At 42.8% G+C, this 22,297-nt stretch overlaps 1 protein-coding gene across 4 annotated transcripts in view; it reads left to right on the forward strand.

Moving 5' to 3' along the window:
• The window catches only part of BCL2 (BCL2 apoptosis regulator), a 147,133-nt gene that overhangs the window by 108,254 nt on the left and 16,582 nt on the right, over positions 1-22,297 (forward strand). The gene's annotated exons all lie outside the window — the stretch shown is intronic.

Here is a 22,297-nt window from a genome sequence, read left to right on the forward strand (position 1 = left end):
AATTGGCCACTTTACGGCCTAACTTAGGGCCCATCCATTAAGAGTCCAGGGGTCAGCAAACCTTTTCAGCAGGGGGCCGGTCCACTGTCCCTCAGACCTTGTGGGGGGCCGGACTATATTTTGAAAAAAATAATAATGAACAAATTTCTATGCCCCACAAATAACCCACAGATGCATTTTAAATAAAAGCACACTTTCAACTCATGTAAAAACACCAGGCAGGCTCCACAAATAACCCAGAGATGCATGTTAAATAAAAGGACACATTCTACTCGTGTAAAAGCATGCTGATTCCTGGACCTTCCGCGGGCCAAATTTAGAAGGCGATTGGGCCAGATCCGGCCCCCGGGCCTTAGTTTGCCTACCCATGATTAAGACGGTCAGTGCTATCCCAACTTTTTAAGAAGCAGAGGCACTATATTCATAGGAAGGTAGTCTCTCGTACAGAACTGCACTTTCCTCAACCAGGGATTAGAATCATGCATGCCTTAGTGCAGTTAGGTAAATTTTAGACTTTTGACTTCACGGCCTTACACTCATCCTTCTCTAATTGCAATGAGTCTCACTTCACTTACTTCATTATATGGTAAGCCAACTCTGCTCCATTTGGGGGCCTTCCTTCTCATTCTGCTGGGCATCAACACCAAAGGCCTGCTCTGGTAACACCTCTATATGTATGCATTGAGTAATGCAGATAGCTGCCTTTCAATGCAATTGGTGTTAGCTTGCCTCTATCCTGGGATGGGTGACTATATTTTCTGTCTGTCTCACTTTCATCTGTTTCCCCGTACTTTGGTTCTGCTTCTGCATAAAACTGCAGAGGGGGAAATCTCAAAGTATGTATTTGTATACTATTTAAAAATGTGTTTAAGTACAGTGGTACCTCGACTTACGAACGACTCGACAACCGAATTTTTTGACTTACGGGTGGGGCAAACGCTTACGAATTTCTCGACATCCGAATGGAAACTGCGGCGGTTTTAGATAGGGTTGCTTCGACTTACGAATTTTTAGATGGGGTTGCTTCGACTTATGAATTTTTCCGTTTACAGTGCATTCCTATGGGAAATCGCGTTTTCAATGGCGCTTTTCGACTTACGAATTTTTTCGACCTACAAAGGTGCCTTCAGAACGAATTAAATTCGTAAGTCGAGGCACCACTGTATGTTAAACCACACACACATATTTTGACATGTATAAACTGTTGAGAACTGCATCACAACATTCAAAGTAGTACAAAATCTGTCACCACCACCCCAATATTCAACTTCACTATCACTTAAAATATGAATCTTTTTTATCATTAAAGTACAAGGATACAGAATGGTTTAATGTTTTTGGATTTGTGCAGCAGCACCTAGTTGAACCTTTTCCACCTCTCTCGTCTGGCACAACCGTAAGGAGAAGATCAGAAGCATCAAATTCCATTTTCAACTAATCCCAGTTTACCATTTTGTCTGAACATGGTAAACTGTGGTTAGGTTTAACTGGGGTTTACCCAAACAAGCCAGGATCAGAAACCAGGACTCAAAGTTGGCTTATTTAGATGAACTGCGGTTAAAACTAACATACAAACTGACAAAGTGTAGTTAGTTGAAAATGGAAGCAAATGCTTCTAAACCCATCATTGCAGGGGGTTGGACTAGATGATAGTTGGTGTACCTTTCAGCTCTACAGTTCTATGATTCTGTGGATGCACCAGAGGATGAAAAGATAAGGGAAGCACCAAAACCCATGGCTTCTTTGTGTTGCACTGTACGGTGGTACCTTTGGTCAAGAACTTAATTCATTCTGGAGGTCTGTTCTTAACCTGAAACTGTTTTTAACCTGAGGTACCACTTTAGCTAATGGGACCTCCCACTGCCACCGCGCCACTGCCACGCGATTTTTGTTCTCATCCTGAAGCAAAGTTCTTTACCCAAGGTACTATTTCTGGGTTAGCGCAGTCTGTAACCTGAAGCGTCTGTAACCTGAAGCATCTGTAACCAGAGGTAGTAATAATGATAATAATGATAATAATAATAATAATAATAATAATAATAATAATAATAATAATAATAATTTATTATTTATACCCCGCCCATCTGGCTGGGTTTCCCCAGCCACTCTGGGCGGCTTACAACAGAAAAATGAAATAAAACAATTAAACATTAAAAGCCTCCCTAAACAGGGCTGCCTTCAGATGTCTTCTAAAAATCTGGTAGCTGTTTTTCTCTTTGACATCTGATGGGAGGGCGTTCCACAGGGCAGGCGCCACCACCGAGAAGGCCCTCTGCCTGGTTCCCTGCAACTTGGCTTCTCACAACAAGGGAACCGTCAAAAGGCCCTCAGTACTGGACCTCAGTGTCCGGGCAGAACGATGGAGGTGGTACCACTGTACTATGATTTTCTGTTATGTCTGAATGCAGACAGAAGCTGCTTGCATATTTCCTCTGCTAGATTGGAGTGCTGGTGTTAAAAAAAAGGCACACAAAAAATAATAGAGGAAAAACTCAATAGATTTCATTGTATGAAAGACTAGTGAGTAAATACTGAGGAACAATCTGTATTGTTCCTGACCAACAAATGCAAATGCAGAAGCAGAGCTCAAAGCTCACTCATCTTGGAGAGCATCCATCCAGCTGTCATAACCAGTGCAAGATGCAGATTAACCAATTCAAGGTGCTGATGAATGACTGGAAGTATTTTAATAACAAATTGAAACTTCTCATTTTCCATGTTTATTGTACTCTGACATTACAGGGTATTTACTTCGAAGATTTATATCCTGTATTTCGATCCTCAAGGAGCGGCAGTAGTGACCACAATGTGGTCAGTATGTTGCATAGGAGCCAACTTCTAGGTTGAGGGGGCCAAGCCCCCCCAAATATTGATGGGCCTCCTCAGTGCTTTTTTTGTGGGGGGATGCAGGGGTACGCATACCCCTAAACATTTTGTGAATCTAAGTTTGGCATCATTGAGGGGTAGTATTTCAATATGAGTAGGAAAATGAGAGTACCCCTAAACATTTTTTAGGGGGGAAAGCACTGGGCATTCTCATTCAAATGGTGTGTGCACACTGCGTCATGTGATTAATTATGCAGGGTGGGGTTTACTTGGGTCCCCACAATACAGTAGCCTACCGGTATTTTATTCAAGTTGGCACCCCTGGTATGTTTCCTGACTGACAGGGCAGGATTTGCTCCACCTTTCTAGCAAACAATATATTTTTTTTACCAGTACTGCTCGGTCCATTACCTTTGCATTTAATTTACTTAATTATTCAGCACACCTCTTGCCATTCCTTTCCATCCATTTGGGAAGAGTCAAATGCTTCTCTCCCAATCACATCTTTACCTGGAGCTAGAGAATCATAATCATAACCCAGAACAGGAAAGTAGGTCAGGAAGGCTCTGTCTCTAACTATTCCTTTGGAGTTTGGTTCTGGGGAAATTGTGAAACATGACCTCAGTCTAGTGGCTTTCCAGAGGTACAGCGATGTTTACAATCAGTTAGAACATACAGGCACCTGGAAGTGAATCCACGAAGAGGTGAGCTCTAATCTGCTCTGTTCCTACGCGGCAGGTGGGGAAAGATCAATTAGGGTTTCAGATTACCCTTTCCAGTTAGGTTGGCACATAAGGCAAACTACAGGTAACAAGTTACAGGTAGGTAGCCGTGTTGGTCTGACGCAGTCAAAACAAAATAAAAAAATCCTTCCAGTAGCACCTTAGAGACCAACTAAGTTTGTCATAGGTATGAGCTTTCATGTGCATGCACACTTCTTCAGATACTACAGGTATCTGTTTTGTTGTTGTTGTTGTTGTTGTTGTTGTTTAAGAAGCAAGGGATAACAAATGTCTTTGAAATGAAACTACAATTGCATCTGTAGGGTTAAAACCTGCACACAACCAATCCAAAAAGCAAGGTGTGTGGAGGTATCGCTGTGCCTGATGCAATAGCCTGGTCATTCAGCTGTTTCACTCCAGGCTATAGAATTGTCAGAGCAAATTTTGGGGATGCTCACCAGCCAAGTGAGCAACTTTGCTTTTCCACGGAGGTTGCACCAGTAACTTGGCAGGGTTTGATGTTAAAAGATGAAAGATTAAAAATGCATTTGCCCCCTTAAAGCCAAAGGAGCAGCACAGGCCACAAGCTAAATAATTAAATGGTGAAGCTTCAAATGTAGATTATGTCGGTTTTTTAAGGGGTGGGGAGAGTAGGAAGGATGATTGTGTGGCAATGTCCCTCCTTCCCACGTAATCAAGACTCGTGACACAGAGTTTAAGATTTAATTGGGGTGGTTAAGGCCACAACTTTATTGATAAGCATATTGAGCGGAATTGGCTTAGGCGTTGGAACCTAACAGACTATATCCGACTCCAACCCGTGTGTTGGAGTCCTTGAGAAGTTAACCACCAGAAAGGAGCCCCGCGATGTAGATCTACTAGAGCTCCTCCTGTGGCCACCGAAAGGGCGTGCCCTACGGCCCAGGCAACTCCAGGCTCAGGACCAAGCAACGCCCCCGGAATCCTTTAACGGAATTACTTCTCCAAAATTGGGCAGCCGTTGACGTAATCTGCCCCTCCTCCTTTATTGTTATGCAAATTTCCAACGCCTAACCGCCTAACCTAAGTTGTGACGACATGCTACGGGGTAGGCGAAAAACCCACCATGGCTAGCCCAGTATGGGAAAAATCCTACCCGGCCCGCTGACTAACCAGGCAACCGACTCCCGTCCGTAGCAGCGTCCCCTTACCTCTTTTTAAGGGGTGGGTGGGCGGGTGAACTGTTCGCTCCGGCGAACAAGGGAATAAAGAGGACGGCTTCCCGCCTGCGGGGAGCTTTAAATCCGCTGGCTCCGCCCCGACCGTTCTCATTGGCCGGTCGGGGATGACGCAGGCGGGAAGCCACCATCGCGTAGGGGCTGAACTCGCAGCCCCTACGCGGTGGTGCAGTCGGTCGGCCCACAACGCCACTTCCGTCGCAGGCGCGGAAGTGGCTTTGTGTGGCAATGTCCCTCCTTCCCACGTAATCAAGACTCGTGACACAGAGTTTAAGATTTAATTGGGGTGGTTAAGGCCACAACTTTATTGATAAGCATATTGAGCGGAATTGGCTTAGGCGTTGGAACCTAACAGACTATATCCGACTCCAACCCGTGTGTTGGAGTCCTTGAGAAGTTAACCACCAGAAAGGAGCCCCGCGATGTAGATCTACTAGAGCTCCTCCTGTGGCCACCGAAAGGGCGTGCCCTACGGCCCAGGCAACTCCAGGCTCAGGACCAAGCAACGCCCCCGGAATCCTTTAACGGAATTACATTAATAATAAGCACTTATTTAGTTCATGTGATATTTATATTTATATAGTTCTATAGAGTGTTCAAAGCACTCCACATACATTTCTCACAATCCTCAGAATGTTGTTGTTGTTGTGGGTTAGCCTCAGAGATGGTGACTGGCCCAAGGTTACCCAGTGAGCTTCGTGGCTGAACCCTGGTCTCCCGGGTCATTGTCCAACACCTTAACTTTTACACCACACTATGAATTAGGTTGGTGCTTTTATCCCCATATTACAGAAAAGACGTGGGGAATGCTGAGGCCAAAATATAGTGACTAGCAAATTCTTCATAGCTCCTAAGATGATATGTTTATATTCCTGCATTGCCAGGGGTCGGACTACATGATGCTTGGGATCTCTTCCAACTATGATTCTATGAACCAGGGGTTTTCTAGGTTGCACTGTCAGCATGAACCTTAGGCACCATGCCTAGCATATAACATACTACAACTTCAGAAAATTTGGAAATACTTAATATAAAAAATACATGTCTGCCCTACAATATATCTTTACAACTAACTAACTAACTAACTAACTAACTAACTAACTAACTAACTGTCTGGTGTTTAAGTTAGCAGAGGACAGGCTATTATAGAAGAAATGAATATATCAGTGACAAACCTTCAAGAGTGGGTAGTTGTACAGCTCCTAAAGTGATCTCTGGAATGGTCTTGGTTTTCATCATTGCAGAGTCAGGTGGTATATTTCCAAGGCAGAGATACAAATTTTATTGTTCAACTTCCGCAGGCAACAACAGAGGAGAAGCAGGATATTCTGAATCAGAGTCTCAAAGCTAGTTGTGGGTTGGCCTATTGCTCAAGAGTGTTGGGGTGGGTTGAAGTTGTCCCTTTCACAAGGCAACTCACATCAGAGTACAAGAGGAGAAAACATTTAACCGGAGCAGCGCAGAGAATCAAGAGGTAGAGAATGCAAGGCAGGAGTTTCATGCTGCTCAGCTAATAATTCATTCCTGCTCAGACTGTTTCTGTTCCACACTGTCCGTATTATTAGTGCTGGCTCAGAGTCCAATTTCAGCAATTTCCGATGAGGAACCCAAAAAAGGCGCTGATTTCTTTTGCATTGATTTTGTATTCCCTCTCTTTTTGTTTTAATCAAACCTTATTCTGTGTCCACAGATCACAAACCATTCATTAGTTGAGTAGGGATGACACTTATACTTCAATTATGTGTGCCCTGTTGTTGGAATGAGCAGAATCCGGAGCTTGTCTGCCAGGTGTACCTGGGAACACAGCCTCATCAACTTGTTCAGGTGTTTCACATGCCACAGCTTCCAAAATTTTGAAAATATATTGTAGGACAGTTGTGTCTTGATTGCAATAGCTTTACAAAATGAAAAGCCCGAAAGCTTTAATATTGCAGATGTGAGATGTAATAAATAGAAATCTAGAAAGATGCGTAAATAGAAGAAAATTCTGTTTTAAGTAGAATATTCTAAAAATTATTTGCATGGGCACGCCACTAGTCCCCATGAAGGTGGCTTGCAAAGGTTTTATTTTCTTCTCTCAGGTATTGAATAGTCTGCAGTTGAAGCCATTCGCTTGATATAAATACTGGATGTAGTTAACGAATATTTTTCCTTTTCTGTAGAAACAGCCTACTGGGGGCAACATCGAATCCAATCAGCCTTTGGGGCATTTGCCGTTATGGATGCCTTCAGTCCCTAATTCTCAAATTGCTTTGTAAATTAAATCATTTTATGATGGTTTAAAAGTACTAGGCACTGACACTCGGAGTGTATATATTCTGTGTTTGGTCAACAGAATGCAGGAAAGGTTCTCACACTTTGCCTGCATTTCCTCATCTGGAAAAAAAGAAACCAAACGAACACTTCAGCATTGATTTGGAAATTATCTTTAGTGGTGCAGTCTTGGTCCCCCCCCCTCTCTCCCTCCCTCCCTCTGTGTGTGTGTGTGTGTGTGTGTGTGTGTGTGTGTGTGTTATGGTAGTTGTTGCAGTTGACTCATGCAACAACAGTTTTGAGGGTATTATGCTATCCTGAGCCGATATCTCAGGGTAGCAAAATGTTGTTCCTGTGTGGTGTCAGAAGAGAAGTATTTAGAGGGTTCCCAGAATCAATTGTGTTTGAAAAACTCCATGAGACATTACTTTTTCTCCAATACTTTCCATTGGCTGGGGCACAAAATCTTCCCAATGGTAAACATCAATAGATTTATTGGGTATGTTGTTGTGTCGTGGCTTAAGAAGTCCAGATACACATCTTCAAGAGAACAGTTCTTTATTTAGGGCAAAACAGGACTGACTCTGAGGACAGGAAGGCTACATTTATAGGGACAGGGAACTAGCTAGAAAGGGATATATTTGGGAGGGAACAATATCAGGCAATCACAGTGCTGCCTTTTGGAGGAAAGCAATAAGACAGAGGATCCAAATACAGCAGCTTAATGAACCAATAGTAGCTGTACTTTCTGGAACCAAAAGGCAGTTACTTTACCCTAAAGCACATACAGACAATAGTAATGCAGATATAAAATCCTTTGACTCAATGCACAACATATGTAATATGTCCTGACCTCTTTTTTTGCTTTCTGAAATAAAACTCTGTGTGGGGTACTTTAATCTGCTTCCCTGGATTAGGTTATTGGTTGTTTTCTTTTGTCGTCCCCACCACCACCTCTTTATTTACCCCAATACTTTACATTACCCCAACGGCAAAAGGCAATACATCTCTTAGGATGTTTTACATCCTGGCCTCTTTTTTTGCTTCCAGAAAGAAAACTTAAAATGGCAAGTGGTTGAAATTTGATGGCCTTGTGTTACTACTGCGCAGGTGACAAAATGTCCTGGAAGGACTATGGTGTGGGTCTTTTCCTGTGTAAGTTCTGCGACGAAACGTGCGCCTGGGGTAAAACTCTGCCCCAGGGTTCATGCTGATTTCACCAAAGCGAATTTTCATCCTCGGACAACCATGATTAACTGCTGGTTTTGTAACACCACTGGCAGCTGCTACGCCGGTGTCAGATGCATAGCCTTATTTCTCGAGTTGGCTTGTCAAAGAATGGAGACAAAAAGAAAAAAGCAACCCCCACAGGAGCTGTCTTTTGCGTTATTGCAAAACAGTGTGTAAGTGAATTAAGTCGGAGACGCCAAGACTAATTGCTATAACGTTTCCCAGGCGGGCCTAAGCTTAGCAAGCCCCAGAATGGACCGGGTGTTCCCAGACTGCCATATAAATAGCCCCGCCTCTTAATCAAGGGAAAGTATTTCAGTCCCTGCAGACATTCCCTGCCAGTCTCGCAACCCCAGAGCCTTCCAGCATTGCTCCCAAGGAACAAGGTCAGGAGTTCTCTCTTGTCATGCGACCAGAGGCTTCAAATGTTTCCCAATCTATGACTTAAGCTTCCACCACACTGGTAATTTCTGATAGCTCCCAGGCAACATGGAGTTATTGGGGCAAGACACCGAAATAACATCGGTGTAGCTCTGCTATGACACTCCTGTTAACCTCTGAATGCAGGCAAGGAGGTAGAAGCTGAAATATGGTGCAAGCTTGTGGCTGAGGTCACATTTCAAGTGGAGCTGACCTGCCTCACACAAGGCCAGAGTAATAATAATAATAATAATAATAATAATAATAATAATAATAATTTATTTATACCCCAGCCAGATGGGCAGCTTCCAACAGCCACTCTGGGCAGCTTCCAACAGAATATTAAAATACAATAATCTATTAAGCATTCAAAGCTTCCCTAAACAGGGCTGCCTTCAGATGTCTTCTAAAAGTCTGGTAGCTGTTTTACTCTTTGACATCTGGTGGGAGGGTGTTCCACAGGGCGGGCGCCACTACTGAGAAGGCCCTCTGCCTGGTTCCCTGTAGCTTTGCTTCTCGCAGTGAGGGAATCGCCAGAAGGCCTTCGGCACTGGATCTCAGTGTCCGGGCAGAAGGATAGGGGTGGAGATGCTCCTTCAGGTATACTGGACTGAGACTGTTTAGGGCTTTAAAGGTCAGCACCAACACTTTAAATTGTGCTCGGAAACGTACTGGGAGCCAATGTAGGTCTTTCAAGACTGGTGTTATGTGGTCTCGACAGCTGCTCCCAGTCACCAGTCTAGCTGCTGCATTCTGGATTAGTTGTAGTTTGTAGTAGTTGTAGGCTGGAACCCACGGCTCTTGGTTCATAATGCAGTTGCGCTAGAAGGAAAGGCAGGAAACATGGAGACACAGCTATGCATGTTGGCTGTTGTGTGTGTGTGTGTGTGTGTGTGTGTGTGTTGTATAAAATGATGCAAATGTTCCCCGCTCCTTTGTTCTAACAATGTAGAATTTTCCAAAAGATACTTCAATATGGCAGTGCTCTGCCAAAAAGCTATGTCCTTGCAGCAGTGCTCCAGATGTGTCAGCCCACTTGGGTGCAGGGTGCTCACCAGCACCTGCTGCCAATGAGATGCTGTAAGCCGCAAGTGGCAATGAAGTAGAAGGATCTGTCAATTTCCGCTTTCTTAGGTTCTCATTTCCCTAAGCTTAAATTCAGTTCTGCACATTTCTGCAGCAATTTGTGATTTTTTTATTTAAAAATTCCCATGAAATTTATTCAGTGTTTTAGTGCAATATTATTATTATTATTATTATTATTATTATTATTATTATTATTATTATTAGCATGCCAGCCTTTATCCTGATAAACACATTTTGTATGCACTTTTTTTTTAGGAGACTAAATAATCTTTATTGTGTTATTTCTTATACAGTCTTATAACCATAAACATAAGTACTCCAGTATCCAAAAATATCCATAGACGTTTGTTATATTTACCGCATATTTTAATATTGAATCATGCATACATAGATCAAATTTTCTTAGTTAATCAATTAAATAAGAATAAAAGTTAATCAATTAAATAAGAATAAAAAGTAAAATTGTGTGTGTGTGTGTGTGTGTGTGTGTGTGTGTGTAAAAAACACACACACAAAAACAACAAAAACAAAAGCAAACACAAAAAAACCAAATAAAAATTTGACTTCCCGTCACCTCCTGAAGTGTGCCTCATCTTTGTTGCTAATGTACATACTTTCCTCTTCGTCTTCTTACTTTCTCTTTTGTACGTCAAAAACCAACCTTTCTTATAAGTTATGAATTTACTCAATAAGCCAGTCATTCCAAGGCTACCATGGAAACTACATTATTGTTTTTGTTTTCGTGTAAATATTTTTTAAACATATCCCACTTTTTCGCAAACGCCTGTTTAGTATTCCCCCTTAAGTTATCTGTAAGTTGAACCAATTCCACAAAAAAAATAAAAAAAAAATTGCCACTCTTTTACTGTTGGGGTTTTATCCCCTTTCCAATTTGCAGCTATTAGCAACCGGGCTGCGGCAGTCGCATATCGGAAAATCTCCCTATACTTGGCAGGTATATCATTTCCCAAGATTCCTAGGAGAAAAGCCTCAGGTCTTTTTATAAATGTTGTTCATAAGATCTTTTTCATTTCTTCGTATACTGAATTCCAAAACTCTTTAATAATAGGGCATCCCCACCACATGTGTATCAAATCTCCTCTAGCTTCTCCACACCTCCAGCATCGATCTGATATACTCTTGTACATTTTAGAAAGTTTGGATGGCGCAATCTACCAGCGGTAAAACATTTTGAACATATTTTCTTTAATAGAATACAATGCAGTGAATTCCATGTTGTTCTTCCAGAGGGTTTCCCACTCATCTATCATTATCGTACGGCCAATATCCTGAGCCCATTTTATCATAACTTCTTTTGACTATTGTCCACATTTTCTGCAAGCAGTTTCTCCTGATCAAATGCATTTTGCTGTGCTAATTTTCACTAATAGATGCATTTTTCTGTGGTTGGCAATTTCCTCCTAACATAGGCATTTTTTCAAACCTTGTTTGGTTGGAGAACTGCAATCACAACATTTGGATGAGTGCAAAATTCCAAGGATGGATTTCACTCTCTCACCTCTGTCATAGAACACAGAATTGTAGAGTTGGAAGGAACCACAAGGATTCATGTATTCCAGACTTGGGACTTGAACCCACGACCCTGAGATAAACAGTCTTATGCTTTACCGACTGAACTATCCCTCAGGTGTGTTTCAGTTGTTTTGGAAAGTGCAAATCTGATAGATTCAGCTGAACTGAATCTGATTTCTCCCCTATCCCTGGTGTGGAATAACAAAGTGTGAAAGCATTTGTTGGTTGCTATCATATGAAGCTTGTAAGGTTTTAATTAAGCCCAGAGGGGACAGAGACAGACAGTTGCTCAACACTGGAACAACTTGTCTTTGGAGGAGAGGTGTATCCTCATTTATCGGAAGTATTTAAGCCAGAGATAGATGACTATCAAGGAATCTATACTTGGATTTCTTTGCAAGTCCTGATTTGAGCAGAGGGTTGTGTTAGATGACTTCTGAGATCCCTTTCAATTGTAGAACCCCATGATTCTATGGAAGTTTTGCTTTGCGTCAACCAGATAGCTAAAAATTGCCAATTATTAATATTCTGGTTTTATGCTGAGGGGTACAATCTCAGGAGGCCTAAACCATCTTTTTTCTTCTTCTTCTGAATGCATCAATCAGCCACATCAATGACATTCTAAATATCTGGATCAATATTTAATTAAAAAGATGGGTTGCATCAAAATGCAGTTGTAAACAGAAACTGCTTTGTTGCTTTGATGTTTTGGCAGCAGTTCCTGCCAACCTAGCAGTTCGAAAGCACATCAAAATGCAAGTAGATAAATAGGAACCGCTATAGCGGGAAGGTAAACGGCGTTTCCATGTGCTGCTCTGGTTCGCTAGAAGCGGCTTTGTCATGCTGGCCACATGACCTGGAAGCTATACGCCGGCTCCCTCGGCCAATAATGCGAGATGAGCGTGCAACCCCAGAGTCGGTCACGACTGGACCTAATGGTCAGGGGTCCCTTTACCTTTACCTAACAGAACAACAACAACAACAACAACAACAACAACAACAACAACAACAACAACAAAGGCCTGTTCGCTGAATTTCATTGCCCTAATGTATGTGAACTAAAAAGCTGCTAGTTCAAAATCTGAGCTATAAAGCAGACACTGATATTAAGTAGAGCTACTTACCCTGTTCTATGGAGCCGCAACATTTTGAAAAAAAGGTCTTTCAAAAATCCTTTAAGGACAAGGAACATGTGTGCATACATACTTGGTACATGTACTCTGTGTGTGTGTGTACGCACGTGCATGCCTCACTTACTTTCAAAGTGGACGATGCCCAAATGCCCCCTGCTCCTTTCATGGTCTCCCAAGACAGACACATGCCAACGAGTAATTGAGGTGTTGGCATCCAGAGTAACTGAGGTGTGACTCAAATCGGTTCTCTGTGAATATCAGAATTATGAGACACCAGAGCAAGCACAACACAATGTCAGGCAGTCGGATCCTAATTGACACAAAGTCTGAGGGGTATATTTGCCTTAAAAATGCACACATACACCACGTAGGCTTTTTAAAAAAATTATTTTTAAAGCAACACTTGGCTCCCAGTACAAGTGTGTCGTTTTCAGGGTGTGACGTAACCAAGGTTTTGGCCCATAAAGGCAGCATCCTACTAAGCTAGCTTTCCCGCCTAGCAAAAAGCATTTCTGAACTCGTTTACTATTTGAGGGGAGGTCACGTGGGCCCACTGCTCGTATTGTTTATTTTTTGCTTCTAAAATGGCACAACTGCAGCTCAGTGATAGGGACCACACTTGGCAGAAGGTGTCCTGCTCAGTTTTCTAGGTCTCCAATTTAAAGCATCTCTAGTAGCAAAGATTTCTGCAGGGCCTTGGAGAGCAGGTGCCAATCAGGATAGGTGGGGGGAAGTGGGCTAGATATAATAATAATAATAATAATAATAATAATAATAATAATAATAATAATATGCTGCCCATCAGACTGGGTTGCCCCAGCTACTCTGGGCAGCTCCCAAGAAAAAAATAGTAAAAACATAATACATTACACACTGAAAACTTCCCGGCCCAGGGGGTTCTAACAGTAGCTTTCAAAGACCATGCAGCATCTCAAATGCAGTTACACACAATCAGAGATTATTATTTTTTATAATTAGGCTTCTCCTATACGAAATTATGGAGGAAGAGGGTGGAAAGAGGAAGGAGACATAAGCTGTTATTCTGTCACTCACAACTAGTTCTGCCTTATTATGAAGTGAGCTAGAGCCACGTCACATGAGTTTCCTCAAAAGCTGGCATTAGCATTATTTACTTTTGTGACTTGAGTCATGCAGAGGGCAGCATAAAAGAGCAGCAAGGTGAGTAGCTGCTCTCCGCCAAGCCTTGGGAAGACTTGCCAGCTTTTCATTCAGTGCAGTGTGGCTGAAGAGGATATCCTGTTGGACCAGTGATAACAAGGGAAATAAAATCACTTCCTCACCAGCTGTTTGATTCAGGTAGAGAGAAAGAGAAAAAAGGAAGTCGACTTCCTCTGGGTGTACACTCTGCCCACCACCCCCTCACTCATCAATGCAAAGTGCAGCACCAAAGACACCACTCACTCCCCTATTTTATATGCAGCACAGATCAATAACAGAGCGCTGAACTAGAGCAAATAGGAAGTTCTAGGTCTTTGCTGCATAGGAGCTGCATTTTAGTCCATGGTTGCCAATGGTACAGAACAGGGCGCTGCTGCCACTGATCTATTGTAGTGCTGCCTGTCAGTGGCATAGTGTGGGTTGCCAGTGCCCCTCGCAAGGAAAATACTGTACTTACTTGAATGTAATGTGCACCTCATTTTGCAAAACCTTGAAACCAAAAAGAGTATTTGCTGGTGAATGTAAATGTGCCGTCAAATCTAATTTCCGTTACGTAATTTGGCCAAAAAGAGGTGCACATTACATTCGAGTGAATACGGTATTGCACCCCCTAAGGCAAGTATTGTGCCCCCCTAAAGGGTGCTTCCATTTGGCACTGCTGCTGTTGCCAGATGTAGCAGCGGCAGGACATGCATGTGTGCCTCCTTGGGCTGGGGCACCACCGTGAGTCCCGCTGTCTGCTCACCTCCCCTGCTGGTGGGGGGCACTGTGCAGCCAATGGATGCCAGGGACCATCCTCTCCCAGCTCTTGCTTGGTGTGCTGCTCAAGTGAGGCAGGTGGGCAGGATGGCAGCTGCAGAGGTGTGCCCCTAACCAATTTTCTTTTGCACCCGAGGCAATTGCCCCATTAGCCCTCCTCACGCTATGCCTCTGCTGTCTGTTCCAATCGGCATAGGTCTTCCAAGCTTATTGCCTATTTTCAAACAGAGATGCCAGGGTTTGAACTGCCTACAGAGAACATGCACGTCTCTCTTTTTTGACACCTCATTTAAGTAAAACTAAATTGTGTGGAAATAATTGAGGATAGGGACTAATTTTAGATGTGACACCTGCCGTGTAAAACATCCCTTCCCCCAAACCTGTACCGATGTAGCTCCATCACCCTTTAAATGTGATGCTTAGCATAAGAGGGCTTCAACAGAAAAGAGTTTTTTAATGGTGGTGATGCGTGAGGAAGGCACCACATCAAATTGTGCCTGTGCTTCCGAGTAAATATATTTAAGAACAGGGATGCAAACCCGTACATCAGTAAAATACAGTCTGAAAAGCTACCATCCAAAAACCAACAGCAGCTTACAAAAAAGCAGCATCTCAAATAATTAAAGGTTGGGAGCTGTGGGTTTGCATACGCCTTCCATTTGGCTCGGATTTCTCCTGTCAGGCTTAACCAAGGCTCCCTTAACCAAGATCTGAAACCAGGATTTGAGGCTCCTTCCATAGTTAAGAGGGAACCTCATTAATTGACCTTAACCGTAATGCCAATGTAAAACTAAGCTAGAGGCTGGTGGGGTGGGGGGCTCCTGGGAGACAGAGGAGAGGGCTGGGTCTCTCAGAACCATGACTCAGATCTGCATTGGTTGTACACCTTGTCCTTTTTAGAACATTCCATTTGTCAAACATATGAATTAGGTGGCCAGAGGCAATGCCGTTTCGAAACCTTTTCTCCTGGCTTTCCCAGAGCCATCGTTCAGCTGTTCCATAACCCTTCCCTTGCGAAGCCCCTGCTGGCTTGCCAAGCCAAACTTAGGAAACAAATATGCCGTTAGCTGTTGGAGAGCTACAAATCTTTTACATCTGAAGCTGCTCCGTTGAACTCAGTGGGGCTTACTTTTGAGTAGGCAGCATAGGACTGTAATGCACATCTCTCTCATGGGCCTTTAGGCTTTGTGCTTGCACTCAAGCCAAAACATTTGCGCCAGATATTCCTCAGCTCCAGCAGCATAAATAGTTGTGGTGGACCACAGCTCAAGGGATGGGGGAGAAATTAGACTCAGTTTGCATTTAAAGGCAAACTTACCCATTCACACTTTTCAAAACAGTGTGCAAACTGTTGCACAGCCACCCTTCAAAATTCACACTTCTTTAAATCTTGCAATGCAGTTATCCAGCCAAGAATTGTGCGTGCAAAAGAAAAGGCATATACCTGTACAGGGATAAAGTGTGCATAAAAATGCACACATTAGTATAAATAACATACAAAAAGTATGTTATTACTTGGATTCATTCCAGTCTGGCTTCAGGTCTGATGATGGAATTGGAACTGCCCTGGTTGATGACATTTTAGGACCTGCCTTATTTTTGCTACTGCAAGCTATAAATGAATGGTTTTTATCATTGTGTTTTAACTATTGTAACTCTCCCTAGCACTATAGGGTGAAGGGTGGATTATTTTTTATTATTAATTCTATCCTATCATATCCTTATATTATGTTTGGAGAAATTGCTTTGCAAATATGTGTATGTATATTGGGCAAAAAATGCATACCAAAATTAGGAGAAATCTGCTGATGAATTTTCGTGAGTTTGGTTTTTTAATTGCAAACTGATGTGGAAAGGTGGAGAACTGAATCTGAGACTGGAAATAATGAGAAACAGAAACGGACAGGTTTGTCAATTCCTGCAATGCTGAAAGCTTTGTACAGTATGTAGAAAACCCAAGGTTGGGCCCATGGTATCTCCCATTAAAGGATCTCAAGTCTGGAACTAAACATAATAATAATAATAATAATAATAATAATAATAATAATAATAATAATAATAATATTCTGCCCTCCCTGGCCGAAGTCGGGCTCAAGGCGGCTAACATCAACCTTCTCTCTGCCTAAGGCCTTGAAGAACCAATGCCAATCAGAAAAGAGCAGTACCAAGTTAGATGGACCAATGACCTCACTTGATATAAAGCATCTTCATATGTTCTGATGGGATCAGTCTAGGAAGTCAGCAATGGTTTGTGTCTGCTCATTTCCTCTCCTTCCATGGGACAGAAGAGGGAGACACCAAGTGTGTAGCTGGTTGATCTGTTCCCCCAAACATTTCCCTCCTCAACCCTGCCCTCCCAAAGACTCTGTGAGACATCACCTATGCAAATCAGTGGGTCTTTTTCAGCTGCCCACCTCCCGCTTCCCTGTTGGTTTAGTGCGTAAAATGGGTCCGGGTGTTTGTTTAAATCAGGTTTTCAGACTTAAACAAATAGTGACAGGCTGTTCAAACAAGCTTCGGAAATAAGTCTAATCAGGATGTTTGAGAAAGCACCAAAGAGGAAAGGAAAGGACCCATAAAACAGTTACTTAGAATATATGGCGTAGTCGCCATAAGGTAGGCGTTGATGTTATTGTTGTCATAGTCTCAACAAGAACAGTGATTTCCCGCTGTGCATTTTCTGCTGATGTTTCTTTACCCGTCACCATAACTCAGAGCTTTAACATTGTCTCAGTGTCACTGTAGCCCACCCTCGCTCGGTCTGCCCTCTTTCATGCTTAGCACAGACAACCCACTACCTATGAGATTAAAGGGGGGGGGAGGCAAAACTGACAAATCAGAAAACAAGTCAATCTAATTTTGCAATGACTTCATCTTGTTGACTTCCGTAGCTTTAGAAATCCATAGATGAGCACCAATACTTGCATTTCCTCTGTCTTTATTTTTTTAAAAATAACCTTATTGGAATTGCATCTCAGTTGCCATTTGGCTGTCTCTTTTTAATCCAACTTGTCTACTCTGTTCCCAAAGCAAAGCATTGGCTAAAAAGATCAAGAGGAAAACTCTGCAGCAATGATATCAGAGTTCTGCAAGGTTTGCTTGCAGTCCACATTATAGTGCTGATATACTGTATAGTATTCAGAAGTGTTGGGTTTTTTGGGGTGAGCTCCCGTTGCTTGGTCCCAGCTCCTGCCAACCTAGCAGTTCGAAAGCATGTCAAAATGCAAGTAGATAAATAGGAACCGCTACAGCGGGAAGGTAAACAGCGTTTCCATGTGCTGCTCTGGTTTCCCAGAAGCGGCTTTGTCATGGTGGCCACATGACCTGGAAGCTATACGCCGGCTCCCTCGGCCAATAATGCGAGATGAGCGCGCAGCCCCAGAGTCGGTCACAACTGGACCTAATGGTCAGGGGTCCCTTTACCTTTACCTATTCAGAAGTGTTGGGTTTTTGGGGTGTGTGTGTGACTCAATTAGTTAAATAGTGCAGGAAAGTACATGACTTACAGTCCAGCATTAGTGCAGCCAAATATTAAGGCTATCGTTACACACACACACACAAAATTGTGGTGGTTTCTTTGGTTGTCTCATCCTGAAAAGGACTTTCTTTGGGGCAGTTTTACCCATGTCCTGTTTGTCACTAGATTGCTCAACACTTCACTGATTATGTATTTATTTCCCGGACTTGAATAGGGCTTTTCACAAAGCAGCTCCAACGCAGTTAAAAATCATAGAACAATTTAATTGGCATTAAAAAACAACAACGCAAATCAATAAACTGAAAGAACGAACAAGCAACCAAAGGCATGTTGGACTAGGAACCCTTCACCCTGCTTGTTGAGAGGAAGGTCCATAAAAAGTCTGTGGAAGAAATGGTCCATACCTGTGATCCTTGTAGAGGCCAGGCTCGCCTCTAAAAAGTAGGACCATAGGTCCCTTTGAATTGGAAATAACGCAGGACCCAAGGCGTTTAGGGTTTTGTGGGTCAAAGGCAACATCTTGACTTGAACCAGGAAGCCTCCCAGTAACCAGTGATGACTTGCTCATCAATACGAGGAAAGATTCCATTGGACAGCCGGTGTCTGAGGTGATGTGGAAACCTGATCATATGCAGGTCACCTCAACACCATAGCTGTCAAGTATGCTCCAATAACACACATGTGTGAATGAGCTCCTTATCTCCAATAACAGCTAAGATATATGAGGCGAAGTCCTTACACACCTTTATGAGGAGATGCGAAGCACCTGCGCACATCTAACCAAGCAAGTCCCTTTGTGGCCCAGACTTCAGCCATCTTGTAGCCATTGCTCATCAACACTGTAGATGGTTCTCCCATGCCCAGTTGTCCCTCATCTCCCCTCCTGCCCAACATTTCAGGAGAAAGCTAGGGACCAGTGGAGTATACAAGACCCTGTACATTTAAAAGGCTATTTCCTTGTAACTCTAGAAGCACATGTTTAACCATTTCCCCCCAACATAAGGTGAGGAGACCAAGGAGATGACAAGAGTCTGGTTGCTGCCTTTTGAACCATGACCTGTCCACTGCCTTGTTGATACTGTCTGTACATGCGCAGGCAAAGACAACTCAGCAACACTCTGGGTTGCAACCTGACAGCAGATAAAATGAAGGGCTAGTATAGAAACGTGTTGTTAGCTTTTTCCTCTATTTTAGACATTTTCTTCTTTTGATTGTTTTTATTAATGATACATCTTAACTAACTGGAACATAATGTAATTTAACTAATTCCAAATACTGTACAAAAGATTAAAACTTTTATGCCAGTTCATTTTTCTTTGTAATCCAAAAGAAAAATAAGGCAGCCTTGAAGCAGTTTCTTTCAGTTGAGGATATCTAACCCTGACTTCTGCAGACTCACGTGTAGGACTGTGGCGAATAACTTTTATATTTTGTATTAAAGGCAGTTCGTACTTGCTTATGTTAAAAGGATAATAATAGAAACAATAGGATATAAGCCAGTCTGTTTTGTTTGTTTGTTTGTTTGTCTGTCTTTTTGTAGAAAATAAATTGTGGAAGTTAACACTATTTCCCTGTTTGTCTCAGCTGAACAGGATTTGAGTTGCATAATGTAAGAAGCCTAATGCGCCATCTTGTGTCAGATGTTAGATGTGTCAATAATTGCTGTATCCAGAATCAGATGTCTGGCTTCAACCATTGTTTATAACAGGCACAGGCAAACTCAGCCCTCCAGATGTTTTGGGACTACAATTCCCACCATCCCTGACCACTGGTCCTGTTAGCTAGGGATGATGGGAGTTGCAGTCCCAAAACATCTGGAGGGCCAAGTTTGCCTATGCCTGGTTTATAACTTTGTACCTGTGACACAACCAAGCTCTGCACCTCCTAATCCTTAACTTGCTGGTGGGAGTAGCTTGGCAGGGTAAGCTGAATTTGTAGCACCCATCATTTTTGGGAGGCACTGTAGCGATAGACCCCTGTGCGTGTGCAGAAGTCCAACGTGCCCAGAGTTCTAGACTGGGAAGAGGGAAAAGATTCTACCAAAATGCTTCATTTGCAACTTATACTGTTAATTTATTTATTGAATTTGTATACAGGGCAGTTCACAACAACAAATACAAAACGAGATCACAAAGTACAAAACGAAACCTACCTCCCACAAACACATTTAAAAGGGCATAGATGGTTTAATCAGCCCAAGTCCTGGTTCTAGAGAAACGTTTTCACCTGGTACCTAAAGATAAGTAATGAAGGGGCCACGCGAGCCGCCCTGGGAAAAGCATTCCACGAGCAGGCGGGGAGCCACCCCAGAAAAAGCCCATTTTCATGTTGTCGCCCTCCAGATATCTTGTAGAGGAGGCACATGAAGAAGGGCTTCAGAGGATTATTGGAGGGTTTGTCCTTGATTTGGCGGTTTTGAGGGGAAGATTTGGAGGAGTCCCATACGGTCAGAGAATGTGCCATTGTGCCTTGGGTGAGGTAGAATCCACAGAACACATTCTACTGAGTTGTCCCTTTTATAATGATTTAAGGCAACATCTTATAGACCCGTATTTATCTCAGTTTAGTTCCCGACCAAGAGAACGGCAGGCAGCATATTTGCTCAACAAGCCCACTGGGAAAATAACCTTCTCAGTGGCTAAATTCCTCTTTCTGGCGCTCAAGTGTCAGAAACATATAATCGAATGTCTTGATGTGGGTTATCTGTAGGAGGTTTAGTAGCGCGGTCATACCCCATTTATGTATCCCTCTGATGCCTTCAGTTTTATATTTTTATATTTTTATGTATCCCTCTGATGCCTTCAGTTTTATATGTTTATCTTTGTATTGAGAAATGTTTTTTTGTTTCTGACTATTGGTCGAATAAAGTATTGAGATGAATACTATTGGAGGGTCCAGGTCAGTTCATATGTGGAGAAGTTGTCCTTGAGGTATTGCAGTCCTGAGCCATCTAAGGCTTTATAGGTCAATACCAGCATTTTGCGTTGGGCCCAGAACCTAATTGGCAGCCAGTGCAGTCAGTCCAGGATCAGTGTAATACGTTGCAGTAATGCAACCTAGAGGTTACCAGAACATAGACAACAGAAGTTAGGCTATCCCTGTCCAGGTAGGGGAACATCTGGGCTGAAGGCACCCTGCATCACCAAGGCTGCCTGAGCCTCAAGGCACAGCGATGGATCCAGGAGTAGCTCCAAGCTGCCCACTGACTCCTTCAGAGCAAGTGTAACCCCGTCAAGAGCAGGCAACATCCCATCCAGCCATCTGGTCTAAGGAACCACTCACTAAAAGTACCTCAGTCTTACCTGGATTGAACTTCAGTTTGTTGGTTCACATCAAAGTCAATCCCGAGGCAAGGCAACAGTCCACCTCATGACAGGTTTGGTTTTATAGTTCAGCTGATGTCAAAGAATCCCTTGGTTTGTTGTGGATGCTTGCACCATTTTCTGTTCTAGAATTCTGGCCTTCTGATCTTTGGGCAAGGTGGGGTTGTAGAATGGAGTTCAACAGAATGCTTCTCCTTCTGTAGAGCTGGTGTTATTTCCAATTGCTTTTTAAGTTACTGCTTTCATTGAAGTTTCCTGCAATATGCTGATATATATATATATATATATATATATATATATATATATATATATATCACACATCTTTGTTTCATATATTGAATAACCACCCAAACCTCTGAAGCATTTTTATTTGAACCTTTTGCTACTGCATTGTATCTCAAGCTCTTATTTATTACTAAAAATGCCTCTAATGCAGGCATCCCCAGACTTCGGCCCTCCAGATGTTTTGGACTACAATTCCCATCATCCCTGACCACTGGTCCTGTTAGCTAGGGATCATGGGAGTTGTAGGCAAAAACATCTGGAGGGCCGCAGTTTGGGGATGCCTGCTCTAATGCAATCATTTTGTCATCTTGCTTCCGCTGCTCATATCCCGGATCCTGCCTGCGATTCCACTTTTCCAAATACTTCACCAAAGGCCTCCAACTCTTCTGTTTAAAAAGTTCATCATTTTTGTCTCTTGATTTTGTTGTCAGCTTTGCCGTTTCTGTATACAGTCATACCTCGGTTTAAGTACACCTCGGTTTGTGTATTTTCAGTTTAAGTACTCCGTGGACCTGTCTGGAACGGATTAATCCACCTTCCATTACTTTCAATGGGAAAGTTCACTTCAGGTTAAGTACGCTTCAGGTTAAGTACGGACTTCCGGAACCAATTATGCTCATACCTCGGGTTAAGTACACTTCAGGTTGAGTACTCCATGGACCCGTCTGGAACAGATTAATCCACTTTCCATTTGCTTTCAATGGGAAAGTTCGCTTCAGGTTAAGTACAGACTTCCGGAACCAATTGTGTTTGTAAACCGAGGTACCACTGTACATAGCCCATTACTTAACTTGCTCTGTTGTGCCAGCAGGTAACACACCCTGGGATTACAGGGTGAAAAGTCATGTTATGA

This window comes from Zootoca vivipara, chromosome 8, assembly GCF_963506605.1.
Source record: "Zootoca vivipara chromosome 8, rZooViv1.1, whole genome shotgun sequence".
NCBI lineage: Eukaryota > Metazoa > Chordata > Lepidosauria > Squamata > Lacertidae > Zootoca > Zootoca vivipara.